Source organism: Drosophila tropicalis, unplaced genomic scaffold, assembly GCF_018151085.1.
Source record: "Drosophila tropicalis isolate 14030-0801.00 unplaced genomic scaffold, ASM1815108v1 contig_130, whole genome shotgun sequence".
Lineage (NCBI taxonomy): Eukaryota > Metazoa > Arthropoda > Insecta > Diptera > Drosophilidae > Drosophila > Drosophila tropicalis.
The window spans coordinates 88,909-102,670 of record NW_027172573.1 but is presented as its reverse complement, the minus strand read 5'-3'; the positions used below and the strand labels follow the sequence as shown (position 1 = coordinate 102,670).

The following is a 13,762-nucleotide window of genomic DNA, read 5'->3' as shown; positions in this document are numbered from 1 at the left end:
GTATCCTGAGGATACTCAAGGGCCTGGTACACCAGCGAAAAGTGAACTTTATTTTTAAAATATTAATGGACACATTTTATCACATTTTTGTTATTGAATTGTCACATACGTATGTACATACATAATATTTATATTCTTGCCGACATTTTTTTGAAAAGCCTTTGATCAAGTTTCCCCCATTAACCTGCAGGCGAATAGAAGAAGAAAATAATATTTATGTTGTGAACTTCTGTGTGGGTTTTTTTTTTTTATGTTTTTAATCGAAATAAATGCATATTCGGAATTAATTTAAAATTGCATTTTGATAATTTCCTGCATGGAAGTGAATAAACAAAACAACAACGAAAAAACGGTTAAATGTTTCAGGCCCAAACTGAGCCAAACTAAACTGCAATTGACAGCTTAGTGCGCGAAAAGTGTCCACAATCCGGATAAAACCAATAGACGAACCCAACGAAATTGACAACTCCCGACCTCAAAAGCAAAAAAACCACAAAAGTCGCAAAATGTTGGGAGAGGAGCGAAACCCACCCCCAAAAACACGTCAAATCCAACCCAAACAACTAAACTAATTCGGACAAACAGTCATATTTGAATGAATAATGAACGAAAACAGGCTCAGATCACATAGGAATTATCCTGTGCCCATTAGAAATTTGTCAAATGTGAAGAACCCAAAATGACAGTTTGATTATATTAACTAATCTGTAGATTTAGTTAATATGTATGTGGTCAAATCTAAGAACAGGATGACAAAACTTAAGAACTTTCTATACTTGCTACAAAGCTGGAAAATTTAATTACTTTTTCCAACTAATTGTAAGAGCAGCCAAGATTTGACTTTGACTAGAAATTGACGTGAACTACGAATACATATATCATATTTTCATTTTAAATTTTCCATTTAAAATATACATATGTATAAACAGTTATATAACAGAATCATTTGCATTACCTTCCTTAGTTTGGATTACTCTCGATTCCGATTTCATATGACCAAAATGCTGTATGTAGGTCTTGACCAACTTAACAACGAAAATCGGTCTGTTGTATTGAGTTATACATTTGTACAGACATACATATATAGTATATAGTATGGATATGATACGCAACTTGTACAATTTGAAAAACTTCTTACTCTGTCCGCAAGGGTATAAATAAATATGTTAAACAAGTCTGCTTGTCAATGCTTTTGTTTTGTCAGTTTGTCCCAATGACGGCTTGTCACTTTTCAGCGCCAAATTGTCGCCACCAAATCGAAATGAGCCCAGGGAACAATTGTTGCCTGCCTCCTGTAAAATATTGAAAATAGCATAATAGAGCAAAATGTTTACTGGGGTTTTATCGGCAAATATTCTATTTTATTTATATTGTTGTACATGCACAACGCACACACACACACACACACACACACACACGCTATAATCATGTATGTGAATGATGATGATGAGAGCAAAAAATAAAATAAAAAAAAACGACTAAAAAAATTGCACAAAAATTATAAATAAAATATTTGCATTTTTATTGAAAATTAAAATAAATTTTTCCTGCATACGTACACATCTATCTATATATGTATGTACATACATATATGAATGTACAGACATACATATGTATGTATGTTTGTATGTACATATGTGTGTCTGTGTGTGTATATGTGTACCTCCTAACAGACTCGTCGAATTTTCACAATACAATAACCACTACATCGATATACAAAAATATGTATTTAAATTAAAATAGAAAACATTTTGAAATGGGTATTACAGAAAATCACTCAACAGTTGGTGGGTGGTGGGTGGAGGGTAAAGGGTGGCGGGTGGTCTACATTATCTATTCATGTAAAAATTAATTTGTCCACATATTGCTTACCTTAATAGTTACCCCTTCAATTGTATTGCAGATCCTTAATTCCTTGTTCAAAACTGCATCATCAAAACTAAAAAGCTGATCCTTTCTCAATTCATTGATTGATTCAACAATCGCGAGAAACAATGAAAGAAGTAGGTAAGAAATCGGTAATCTGCATCCTTACGATGCTTTTGTACAACATTTTTTGTGAAAGTTGAAGTTGTGAAGTTCTTTCTCATTGGCTTGTTTTTGATCTACTTTTAATTTCTAAAACATTTTCTTTTACACAAATTATTTTAAACAATTAACAAATGTTGGAAGGAAATTTAAAAAAAAAAAAAAAGTCTTGACCTATTTTTTTCACTGCTGTTTCTTTTCGCATTTGCCTAATATTGAAAATGAGATTTTAAGCCCAATAGAAGCATCAGATACACCAGAGTCTGGTTAGTCATTTAATCATCGTTTGTTTTTTGGATATGGTAACGAAATCAAACTAACTATATAGGTTTGTAGACTTTGATAGTAGAGTAGAGTAGAGTATTATATATCGAAAATTATAACTAATTTTAATTTAGTTGAAACAAATTCCTAAGCAGGCTCGACTGTCTAGGGTTTCCTGTAAAGGATAAAGAAGAATTGTAAACTGCTTGTTCACTTGTTGCCTTATTTGGACCGAGTCCATCGACTAATTAAAGTTTTTTGTTGAATCATTTTAAGAGGTGCATCCCTCTCATAAAGCTATCTAATTGTAAGATTTTAAGGACTCTATGGACGTTGTGAGTTTAAAGTTTAAAAACATATAAGTCCTATTTATGTATTTCAATATTTAAGGATGAACAAATTCAAGTTGTGGCGTAAAGGGATCAGTCCTGATTGGAATACGGAAGGAAGAACACAACAAAATGTTATCGTTCGAATATAAACAAATACAATTCGGATTCATATCGGAATAGATTTAGTCTGTCCTCTCTTTTTGGCTTCTGCATTCGAATGATTTATCTGAACTTTCCTTGGTTATTTAATTGGTATAGGGCTCTCTGGGTAGGAATTTGAGTTATTTTCATTGAATTAGCTTTTTGTATTTCTTTGGCATAATAAACGCAGTTATTTGGATGTGATTTGATATTTTGACTACCTTTATGGCGTGCTCGCGGTTAACAAAATAAATTTGATGGACACCGACAAAATCAGATAAAAATTGTTCTATGCAAATTGTGATGGGCGTTAAACGGAAACGGAAAACATTGTGTGGAGGAAGAGAGATAGAGAGAGAGAGAGAGGAGAGAGAGAGAGGGGTAGAGATAAAGAGACAGAGTAGACAAAATGAACAGACTGGACGGATGGATGGACAGATATGTATGTGGATACATATATTCAGAGTTAGGTGTATGCAGCGGAATCACATCAGAGAGTCAGTCAGCCAATTAATATTTTGTTAATTCTTTTTTTCCGTCTTGCTTGTTTTCATCTCATTCAGAAGACTGAAGTAGAATGGCAACAGGGGAATGGAGATTGGAGTCGCCCTGGACTGGACCGGACCGGGCCGGACCGGACTGGCTCGTGTTATGGTCACAACAATTTAAATGTATTTTTTGTTTGCATAAATAAACAACAGCAACAAAAGAGAGAAAAGGAGGGAAAGAACGAGAGAGAAATATAAAAACTAAGCAAACGTCAAAACTTTTAAAATTTCAATTTCCGGTGCAACGAAGACAGCAACGACGACTCCAACTCCTACTCCAACTTCACCTCTGAGTCCAATTCGAATTCATTCACAAAACGAGAGAGAAACTGAAAAGGGATCAGACCAAAAAAAAATTACGAAAAAACCAAAAAAAGTAAGAGCATACCCAGGGAAGCCCAAGAGGAAGACGATGTCGACGTCCCATGTCCAACGACATGGAGAAGAAGAGAAGACAAAGAAGGATCTCGCAAGTGCAGGAACCAAAGAAATTAATTTTATTTTGATATTTGCGCAACAAATTCGCCAACAAAATTATCACAACAAGTTATTTTTCTTGCCCACAAAAGCATCAAATTTATCAAAAGCGACAGGCGTATGAAAGGCACAGATCTTTCCATTCAGTGATCTCGGATCCCCCCACCCTAGGCCAAGCTCAGCTAATTTTAGCCAAGAAACATATTTTATACAATATCCAAAAATCCAAACTGGCAACCTTAATGTCAAATTCCTTTCTTGAAAGTTTAATTCTTAAAACCAAGTACTAATATTTTCAATACATGAAAAACTCAAGCAAAGTTCTGCGAATTCGATGAATATATGTGTATATACATACATATGTCAGCAAAACCATCGTTGAATACTATCGAGTGTAAAGATAATCCTCATAGTAGACAAAGTGATTACTATATGTCAATTTTCAAAGCTCTTAACAAGTTTATGTCCTGAAAGTTCAGACATGAAACGCGACCAACTGACATCTGTGGGACGTCTGGTCGATAATTTGAAGACTAAAACAAAGAAGAATTTGAAAGTAGCACTGTGTAAAATAATAAGTTGTTGTCTATACACAATCTTAATCTTAAGTTATATTATTTTCAATAAAAACGATTTAAGCATTTCAATATTTTTTACCTATTGCATCTTCTGATTGCTTGCCTGTTGGCGAATGTTGTCCCTTTTACCTACTTACTTACTTTATTTTGTATCCGATTTTGATGAACAATATCTCATTTGACAGGAAATTTAATTCACTATCTTTCAAAGTTCAAAAGTAGTTATACTTTAGAATGAATTAGTTGCTTAAAATGACGCCAAGCAGAAAGACCAATATATACATACAAAATTGACTTTTTCAGGTCCGAATTTAGGGGCTTTATATCAAAATTCATTTAGAGATACGCCCACAAAATTTACGGTACATCATCTCGATAGAATGACCAACTCAATGCTGTTATTTACTACATCAAAACATTCCACTTATATTATATAAACATCGAATAAAATCTGAAGGTCAAAAAATTATGTCTCAAATTTTTTTGCCGCCACTGTTTTGGGCATTTCCGCAAAAGATCACGGATTTGAAAGAAAAAAAAAACCCAAATTCTTGCTGTTTTACATTGTAAATTAACTAAAAGTGAAAAAATGTTATCTTTTTTGGTAGAAGAAGAGTGAGAAGAGAGTTTATATCTAAAATGACGTGTGAGTAAGCCAAAAAAAAGGACAAAGCCAATATGGAAAAATCAGAAGTCAACAAATATGAAATCGGAATGCTCATATAATGCGCAGACTTTGCTAATCGGCAAATAATAAAATTACTCAGATATTTGTAACGAAGCGAATGTATTGCCGAGCCTATATAATCCTGATCAGCCTATATTCCTAGCTTTTCTTTGGGTTAGGTAAGTTAGCACTTTACACAAGTTTCATAGGGTTTTCAGGTCGTCTGTACAATTTGGTAGATGATCGATTAACTGCGATCTTCCTTGTGTTGCATGTGGAAGTGACATCGTCACCAACATCCTGCTTTAACATAGACACAGCTCAATGACTGCAATCGAACTGATTTAACACCCACGAATAAGCACTTACACAGTGGATACTCAATATGGCGAGATGCAACAGGCAACGCCAAATAATAATCACTTTTCACCATAAGCAATTTGAACTGTAAGTCCCCCCCACCACACACACACACACACACACACACACAACACACAATGTACAACGTACAATCGAGTTTCATTCATAAAGTCTCGAAACCTAATGTAGCATGATCCATGGAAAGATCGAAATCAAGAATGGGGAGCAGTCGCCGTCTCAGTCTGCCTTTGCGTCATTAATCCGAGATGTTTCAAATTTGATAACATCGAAACCAAAACGAGACTGGCAACAACAGAAAGACAGCAAGAAGAGAAAATCTACTGCCCACACAGCAGAAGAAGAAGGGCATGAAGTAGACCAAGAGCTGCAGATGGCGGTCAAGGGAATGGTTCTATGTACATAGTTATTGTAGCAGTCGAATGTGGTAGCTGGCAAGGGGTGGGAGAGATTGAGGTAGCTAACTTTCTGGCCTGTTGCAAGTTCAGCGACAAAGATAAACAAAATGGCGCCCTAGCCAAGGGATCCATTGGCTAAGTTATGACCAAAAACCCCAATCGCAGCCGAGTGCAACCACATAGACCCGCCATAGTCAAAAACCCCCTCTCCGAGCCCAGCCCGCCCTTCCGTAGGACCCTCTTGTGTAGTGCGTCTGCAACTGACATGATATACGCTTTGATGTCTCGTTTTTTTGATAAAGTACTCAATCTATAAACGCCAAGAGCAAAAATGCAAATAAAAAAACGAAAAGACCACAAAAAAGTGAAGAAAAAACGAGAGCCGCTTCGCCTTTTCGCACTGCACACTGTCCCAGTCTGCTGGGGTCAATGCAAAAATATGATTTGGAATTGCATGGACCAGAGCAAAAAAATAAGAAGAAAAAAAAGAGAGAATAAAAGATGAATCAAAAGCGAGACACAGCAAAACTGAAAGGAAAAAAGGGGAAAAAAAAACAAAAATGGCGAGTTTGCACCGCTTTAAAGGTAAACACTCCATGGATTGGGCTTTCGGCTAATTCGCGCTGCTCCACAAAAGGCCAAAAGGAAAACAGCAGAGTGTGAGCGACAGGGATATGGTTGCATCTTAAGTACGAATTGCAGAAATGCCCTATGCCCGACCATTACTTGCAGAACCCCTGAATGAGGAGGCTGTCACGGATATCATTCCCCCATTGAAGTGGGTCAAATAGGTTTCTCTGCTGCCCTTCTTTGTCCTGTCCTTAGTTCAGTAGTTGATTTCGAATATTTACAATTTTAGAGACTTGACTTAAATGACGAACGAGTAGACAAAGTAAGCATAGAGTAATCTGACTTCAGGAGAAACCTAAAAAGGAAAACCAGGAGTTTGTTACACAGACTGTTGTGATATCCTGGATCCTGGCCTGTGATATGGCCAAAGTGACTTCACACGGCGATTCCTTTGTGTAGAGTATATTTCACAACAATATCGCAGTACCCTGCTTGTGATAGGGTATTGCAAAAAGCTGAAATGTCATTCATAAATCATACGCAACGATGTTGCCGGCTACATTTCGTTTCCATTTGCTCAACGTTTCTTTCCATATTTCTTTTTTTCCTTTGTTTTTTTTCGCTTTTTTTTTGGTTTCGGTTGGTTTGGTTTGGTTTGGGCTTTAAATCGATTCGCAAGCAAATTAAAACATTTCAAGATTTATACGCAGAACTGTCAAAAATTGTTCACGTTCGTTTATCAGCCCCGCTGCACCCGCATATATATCTCAGGACTCTTATCCAAGGATCATTCTGTTGCATTTGCATGCGAAAAGCACTTCCGGCATTTATTTTGAGCTTGGAACAGAAAAAAATCACTAGCAGATACAATGTTAACAATTTATATCCTACACAAATACCTATATATCTATATATGTGTAGGTTCTTACATCTATGTTAATGCAGGCATTGCGAGAGTCAGTCGATTAGTTTGCATTGCATCAAGTTAACAAGTCCTGCGAAATTGTAGCATTTAAGGTGTTCTTTATGCCTCAACAAACATGGAAATGAGGCGCTAAAATGAAAACGGATTTTACTCGGATTATGAAAGAAAATGGCAAGCAGTGCAAGGGTATATGAACTTCGGCGCAACTAAAGTTTAAACTTTTCTCGTTTTCGTTTCGTTTCGCACAACTAAAAAAGTGTTGACAACTTGTTGGATTTTGAAGCCCTGATACAGAGCCAAAGATGCAGTCAACAATTTTTGGTCTCGATATTTGTGTATTTGTGTTCGGGGTAGGCACTTTAAATTAAAGGAAACCACTAGACGGGGTTAAGGGCGTCCAACTGCCAAGGTATAGGACCTCTGACGTTTTGTTTTTCCGTAGAATCTGATTAATCTAAACAAGTGAAAGTTTCCTTAAGCTTGTTCTTGAAGTATATTAGGAAGAACTCTACACATTTTAGGCTTAACTTTGGCCGTGTAGAACTCAATTTTCGAGTTACCAACCACTTCATTTGCATATACTCCAATGGCCAAATCTGTTCAAAGTTTTTAACTGCATTATATTGTTCGTATGTTTTTGGAGATTTTTCAGTTCAGTTCAGTCCAGTTTTGGATAGTTTAAAACCAACTAAATTTGCAGTTGGCTGAACATTTCTTCAAAAACATATTGATCATTATTTTTAAAGATTGAAAATCTTACGACTTCCATAGAATTACCATCCAACTATACTCAGACTTTCTCATGTTTTATAGTTGGCCTTGGCAGTTCTAAGAAAGAGTTCAAATTAGATTTCAGCTGTCAACACTAATTATTTGAATGTTTTCCTCGGTACTAGATATGTAATGAAGTATTCATTGAATGTACCTAGAAGAGAGGGCGGCAGCAAATCGTCTTTCGCCCCGGGCCCCCAAAAAGCACGCTACGCCTCTGTGTATACGTACATATGTATGTATGTACATCGATTCATACATACATTTGTATGTATGTATGTATGATGAAAGTCGAAGCGTTGGAGTGAAAAATACAAGCAAAACTAAAACTTTTATCATTTTCATGACGAAAGTTAAAAATAGTTGCAAAAAAGAAAATATTATTTTAGCGGAAAGTGGAAACTGAAAATGAAATCATAATTGCATTTCACTTCATCTGAAAACAGATTCCAAAAATATAATATTTAAAACCGAAAATTGTTAGATGTTGAATGTTGTGAATGAGTTATTGAGAAGCAAAATGAATCAAAAACTCATTGCAGGATATAAACAACTAAAAATTAAAAACGGTTTTCACAGCCGGCTAAATTGCAAGGTTTGACTTGGTTTTCGCAGATAGAGATTACTTTTTCAGCTTGCACTTTGGAAAAATGTACCTACAAATCCACAAAAAAGGTCAACATGACATTTTAAAGCCATCAGAGCCGATCGACTTGAGGCTAGGATAATTAAAACGACTGATTTTTCTTAAACTTTGTATGTACATTTTTTTATTTGAAATATTGAAAACTTATTGTTTTGCAGAGCAGTGTTTAAAGTGATCCGAAATCACGTTATACCAATCGTTATACTACATAATTAGTTCCCAGAGCGTTGGGAGAAGCAATGAAGGAAACTTAACAGATGAAAAACTTGCAGTAAGAATACATTATTGGATTCTGGTTTATTGCAACGATGCCTTGAATTCTATTCCACTGTTTGCGAATTTATGTTGTACCAACTTAAGGGTCGGCCCCTTTGAAGGGCCACTTATACCCCAGTTGCCTCTGCAGCAACCCACACCGAGTGATGCGCTTTCCGCACTGCCCGAATGGTATAACGATGATATAGCTGAATTTATATTGTTTACAATGCAGAATGCCATTGTGGATTTACGCCAGGGTGTTGATCATTCAACTATCACATGGCTATTGACTCATGAGTGTGCCTCGCATCTGATTAAAAATCCGTTTGTGTCCGCCGAGCTGGTTGAGGTAATGTCTTGTTCTTATTTAAACTAACTCCGTCAATATGAGCTGGCCCAAAACTCCTTGGTAAGCTCTAATGAGATTCTAGAAGAAAGAAAAGACATCAAGTCAAAGCTCAGAATTCTGTGGTAAGTTTAAAATAAAATACCATATTAGCCATTTGTTGAAATCTTTGTGGAAAGGTCCTATTTGTCGTCAGGCAGTCATCCGTGAATCGCGTGTGGGCAATCAGTTTGTTAAGTTCGCCAATATGCTGATGAATGATACTAAATTCTTGCCTAATGAATCCTTGAAAAACTTGAAGCGTATACATCTAACGCAACAGTTATTGCCGGACAGACAGAATTTAAGTAAAATGAGCGCTGATCAGCAACAGAGTCGTCTCACCCAATTGGCTGCAGATTAGCGTTGATTTGTTACACTATCTAACTAGTGACATCAAAGAACAATTTGGCGCGCTAAGTTGGTCGATCAACTTAGCTGTATGCCTAATTTTAATCTAATACAATTAGCTGGCCGCAAACGCTAATATCTGAAAGTACGGGATTTAGCGAAATAGGGTTGGGAGCCGGGTAGTTTACTTACTTAGATCTCTGAAAAAAATCTCCGCTTGGACTGCGATAGATTTCCTCAGGCCTTGGCTTGGAGCACTGTAAGGCGTTAACGCTACGAGCCCATGAGATCTATGTTACCATTCAACAGACTAAAGATGAGTGTACCGAAGCACCTGATGAGTTTAAGGATCCCTTGATGGATACTTTGCTGCTCGATCCAATGGTCGGTCTTACCCTCCGGCACTGTTATGGATCGTGCTATTATCACATGACCTTAGCTTAAAAGCTGTATAGATCCTTTTAATCGTCAGGCCCTTACCGAAGATATGTTGATACCAAATATTGAGCTAAGCAGTGCATCGATGCATGGCGTGTAGAAAGGCGCGGCGGAATAAAAGTGTCTACCCATACTTTTTTGTACTTGTGAAATTGTGTATAATTTTATGGATAAATATTTATTTGAATTTCTGTATAAATGTGTAAACTATGGAAAGATTTGAGAATTGTTTCTTAAAACTTATAAAACTAGAATAAGTTTCTCTTGACACAATTCATAGTGTTTGCTTTGTTTTGAAAATGTTCAATCGTTACGAGGGCTGCTAAATGTGTATATATCTGGCCTAGGCAACACTAATTGAAAGTGTTGCAAGGTGCAATCTGAATTTTCCATTGCACTGTGGTTCAGACGAGGTTATGTTTTTGGCAAATGGAAACTTGGCAAAAGAAAAAGGTAAACGATAAACAAAGCAACAATCGACCGTGTGGGTGTTCAAGGACAAATGGTCTTCTGATCTTCGGCAAAACTGGTCAATTCCATGTGGTACACCATAATATGTTTGCCTGAAGTATTCTGAGAAAAAAACGAACAAGAGAAGACATAAAACTTTTTTGAAAATCATGTTAAAACACAGGACAAATCGCATATTGTCATTGATTTATAATCCAGCTAATCCGGAATCTGCGATCAGTTTTTTTGGATCAGCTTTAGTTCTTGAGATTCAGGTACGATCTTGAATTTCGGTGGAAATGTAATGGCATGAAAGCCTTTTTGGCCTCTTGTGTGTGTGTGTGTGTGAAGCCTTTTTGACTCAAATGTGTGTGACTCTAAGAAACGAATGAATGTTTGTCCTTTCTTATGAATATCCTTTGAGGCCTTAGGAGTTCGCGACAAGTTTTGGCAGAAAGTTGTATCGGAAGGTGTTTTGCTTAAAAGAGCAACAATAAATTTTTTTAATGGCAACTATTTGTTATTAAAATGCTAGAGTATTGGCATTGGCAAACATAAGACCATCTACGCAAAACTCAGAAAACAATTATTAAATTGGAATATTTTAGCTCCTACAATATGGCACCATAATCCATTAATCCACATCCATATGATAAGAAACACTTTGATAAAAAGATTTGCATGTACAGTTATGACAATCCGCCACTAACTCCCAAACTTTTACCCCACGAAACACAAAGAAGATGTAAAAGATAATTTGCAGCCATCACGCTTTTAATTGATTCGGATGAAGAATAATTAAATTAGATAACCAAACTAAAAAAAAAATTAAAATTGGCAAATATTTACTTAAGCTACTTGGGTCCAAAACGCTGCTCGTACTATTCTCAACAAACGAAAATATAGTTGAGTTTACAATATTTCTTGATTTTATAGAACAAATATAGTTGAGAATACAATATTCGGCTGCCAGAGCAGCTGAATATTCCTCGAATTTATAATTTGAGTAAAATATTCGCCTAATATTTGGCGTTTGCAAACACTGAAATCCAGCTTTAGCCGTTTTTTCCACTTTTCAACACTGAAATCTCGAGTAAGTCAATATTTACCGACAACCCCTCGATTGTTTTTTATCGATTGTTAATCGAAGCTTTGCCCATACCTAACAGTACACGTGGTGCCGAATTGTGTGACGCTGTAACAGTTGCTTTTTGGCTCTCGAGATGAGAGCAACAGCAACTTAAACTATTTTTGGTATTACTTTTCCCTTCCTTTACTTTTCTTAAATTTAACTTTTTTTAAACGCATTACCCGGTACGGTTAAAGAGCGAACAATAACTTCGACTTTTAAATTAAATTACGGTTGCAAACGATGACAGTTATGGCCAACAATCAAGTATTTCTACATTATATAACAATGTCTAATTAATTCTAAAATTTTATTTCTAAAATATTATTTTTAGTCACAACTTGTATTTATCCTATTGCATCCGGTTCCCGCTTACTCTGAAGTCTCTCACCGTGAATTCAGACCAGAATTTTCACTTGTTTCTACTCGTTGTTGATCCGGTACGGATGGCAGTTGATCGAAGCTAATGGACATATCTTCACCTTTTCGGCTTGAACAGGTAGCAACATGGCCCTGTACAATTCGAGAATTCGCAAATGTTAGTAACAGAGTTAGGCTTACGTGCTGCATAAAAGGAACAGCCTAAGAATTTTATCCCATCAGCTTATAGTTCTGCTCCAGAAAGTGCAGATTCATCATCGAATTTGAAGTCTACTTTAAGTTCAAGAATGATGTCAATTACCCAAGAGGAAGATTAGAAACTGCTATTGTAGTTTCCCCATGAAATTTGCTAATGTGATAGTATTGGATATAAAACATGAGATCCCATCCCAAATTTCAATCCGATCGGATAAATAGAACACAAGTTACAGTCAATATAAATCGGTTCAATTGCTGCCGGCAGCGCTGCTTGCTGCATACTACGTCATCATCAAATCAACAGAGCACATGCATACACACGCAGACGCAACGCTACATAAACTGTATGTGTATGAGTGCGTTGCTTTGCTTGGGGAATGAGGGAAGAAGAAGAACAAATTGTAGTTTGAAAATTATTATTGTCAAGGACTGCAAGGGTATATAAGCTTCGGCATAGCCGAATTTAACTTCTTTGATATTTTATATTGCAATCCTGCTAAATATGACGGTTTTTTGCAAAATACTGCAAGTGGTGCTATTTTTAGTTTCGGATATTTGTTGAGTTTTTTAAGAAGTTTTATAAAAAACTTTCAAAACGTTGGATAATAATATAATTATTTTTTGCTTCCATCAGTAGGAAATGTTAAGCGTTCAAAAACGTATTCAAACGTTCCTTGAACCTTAAACTATGCTTAGGAATCCTTTGAACACGTGACCTCAGCAAGTGGTGCTATTTTTAAGTTCGCAATTGTATATACACTTTATGAGGTCGGAAACGTATCATTCTGGGCGTTACAAACATCTGACCAATTTCAAAACACCCTCTGCAAGGGTATATCCGCCTGTAACAACAAAAACTTTTGCCGTCTGCTGAAGCAATTTTCTATAAGCTTCGCAGACTATAGAAACGCAGCCTGTCTAGGCTCTAGAGTGAAGCGGCTTCACCAAACAACTTACCTAGCATATGACTGGAATTACATTCAGCCACAGACTTTATAAAAAAAAAAAAAATTGTAATTTTAAACTAACCCAAAAGATCTCTACGGCAGGATGTCAAGTGGCCGACGCCGTACCTAAAATATTGAATTATAAAATCGAGGAGTATTCGAGGAGTGTAGTTAAAGCGCGTTTTGGGCCCGAGTAACTTAAGTAAATAGGTTTAAATAGTTTGGTAACCAATTAAAAAGTCAGCCTAAATGTACGCAAATGATTTTAACTACTTTTCCCCAACCGCCCCCTAGCGAATATTGCCCGCAAAGAGTGCACACTGCCGCCAACAGGAGCTATCCAAGTTTCGATTCATTTTCTACAAAATACGATATATGAATACGATAAACGAAAATGTTAACAGAGAAAGATGCCTGATGGGAATTTGCTACTCGGCTCTTGAATCGGCGCAGTTTGTTTATTATGAGATATAGCACATGCCGTTAATATAGTTGGTTCAAG

General features: G+C 36.3%; 1 pseudogene; it reads left to right on the top strand.

The window, feature by feature from the left end:
* Positions 1-3,356: 3,356 nt before the first annotated feature.
* Positions 3,357-10,305, top strand: LOC137581079 (ubiquitin conjugation factor E4 B-like; annotated as a pseudogene).
* The last annotated feature ends 3,457 nt before the right edge of the window (positions 10,306-13,762 follow it).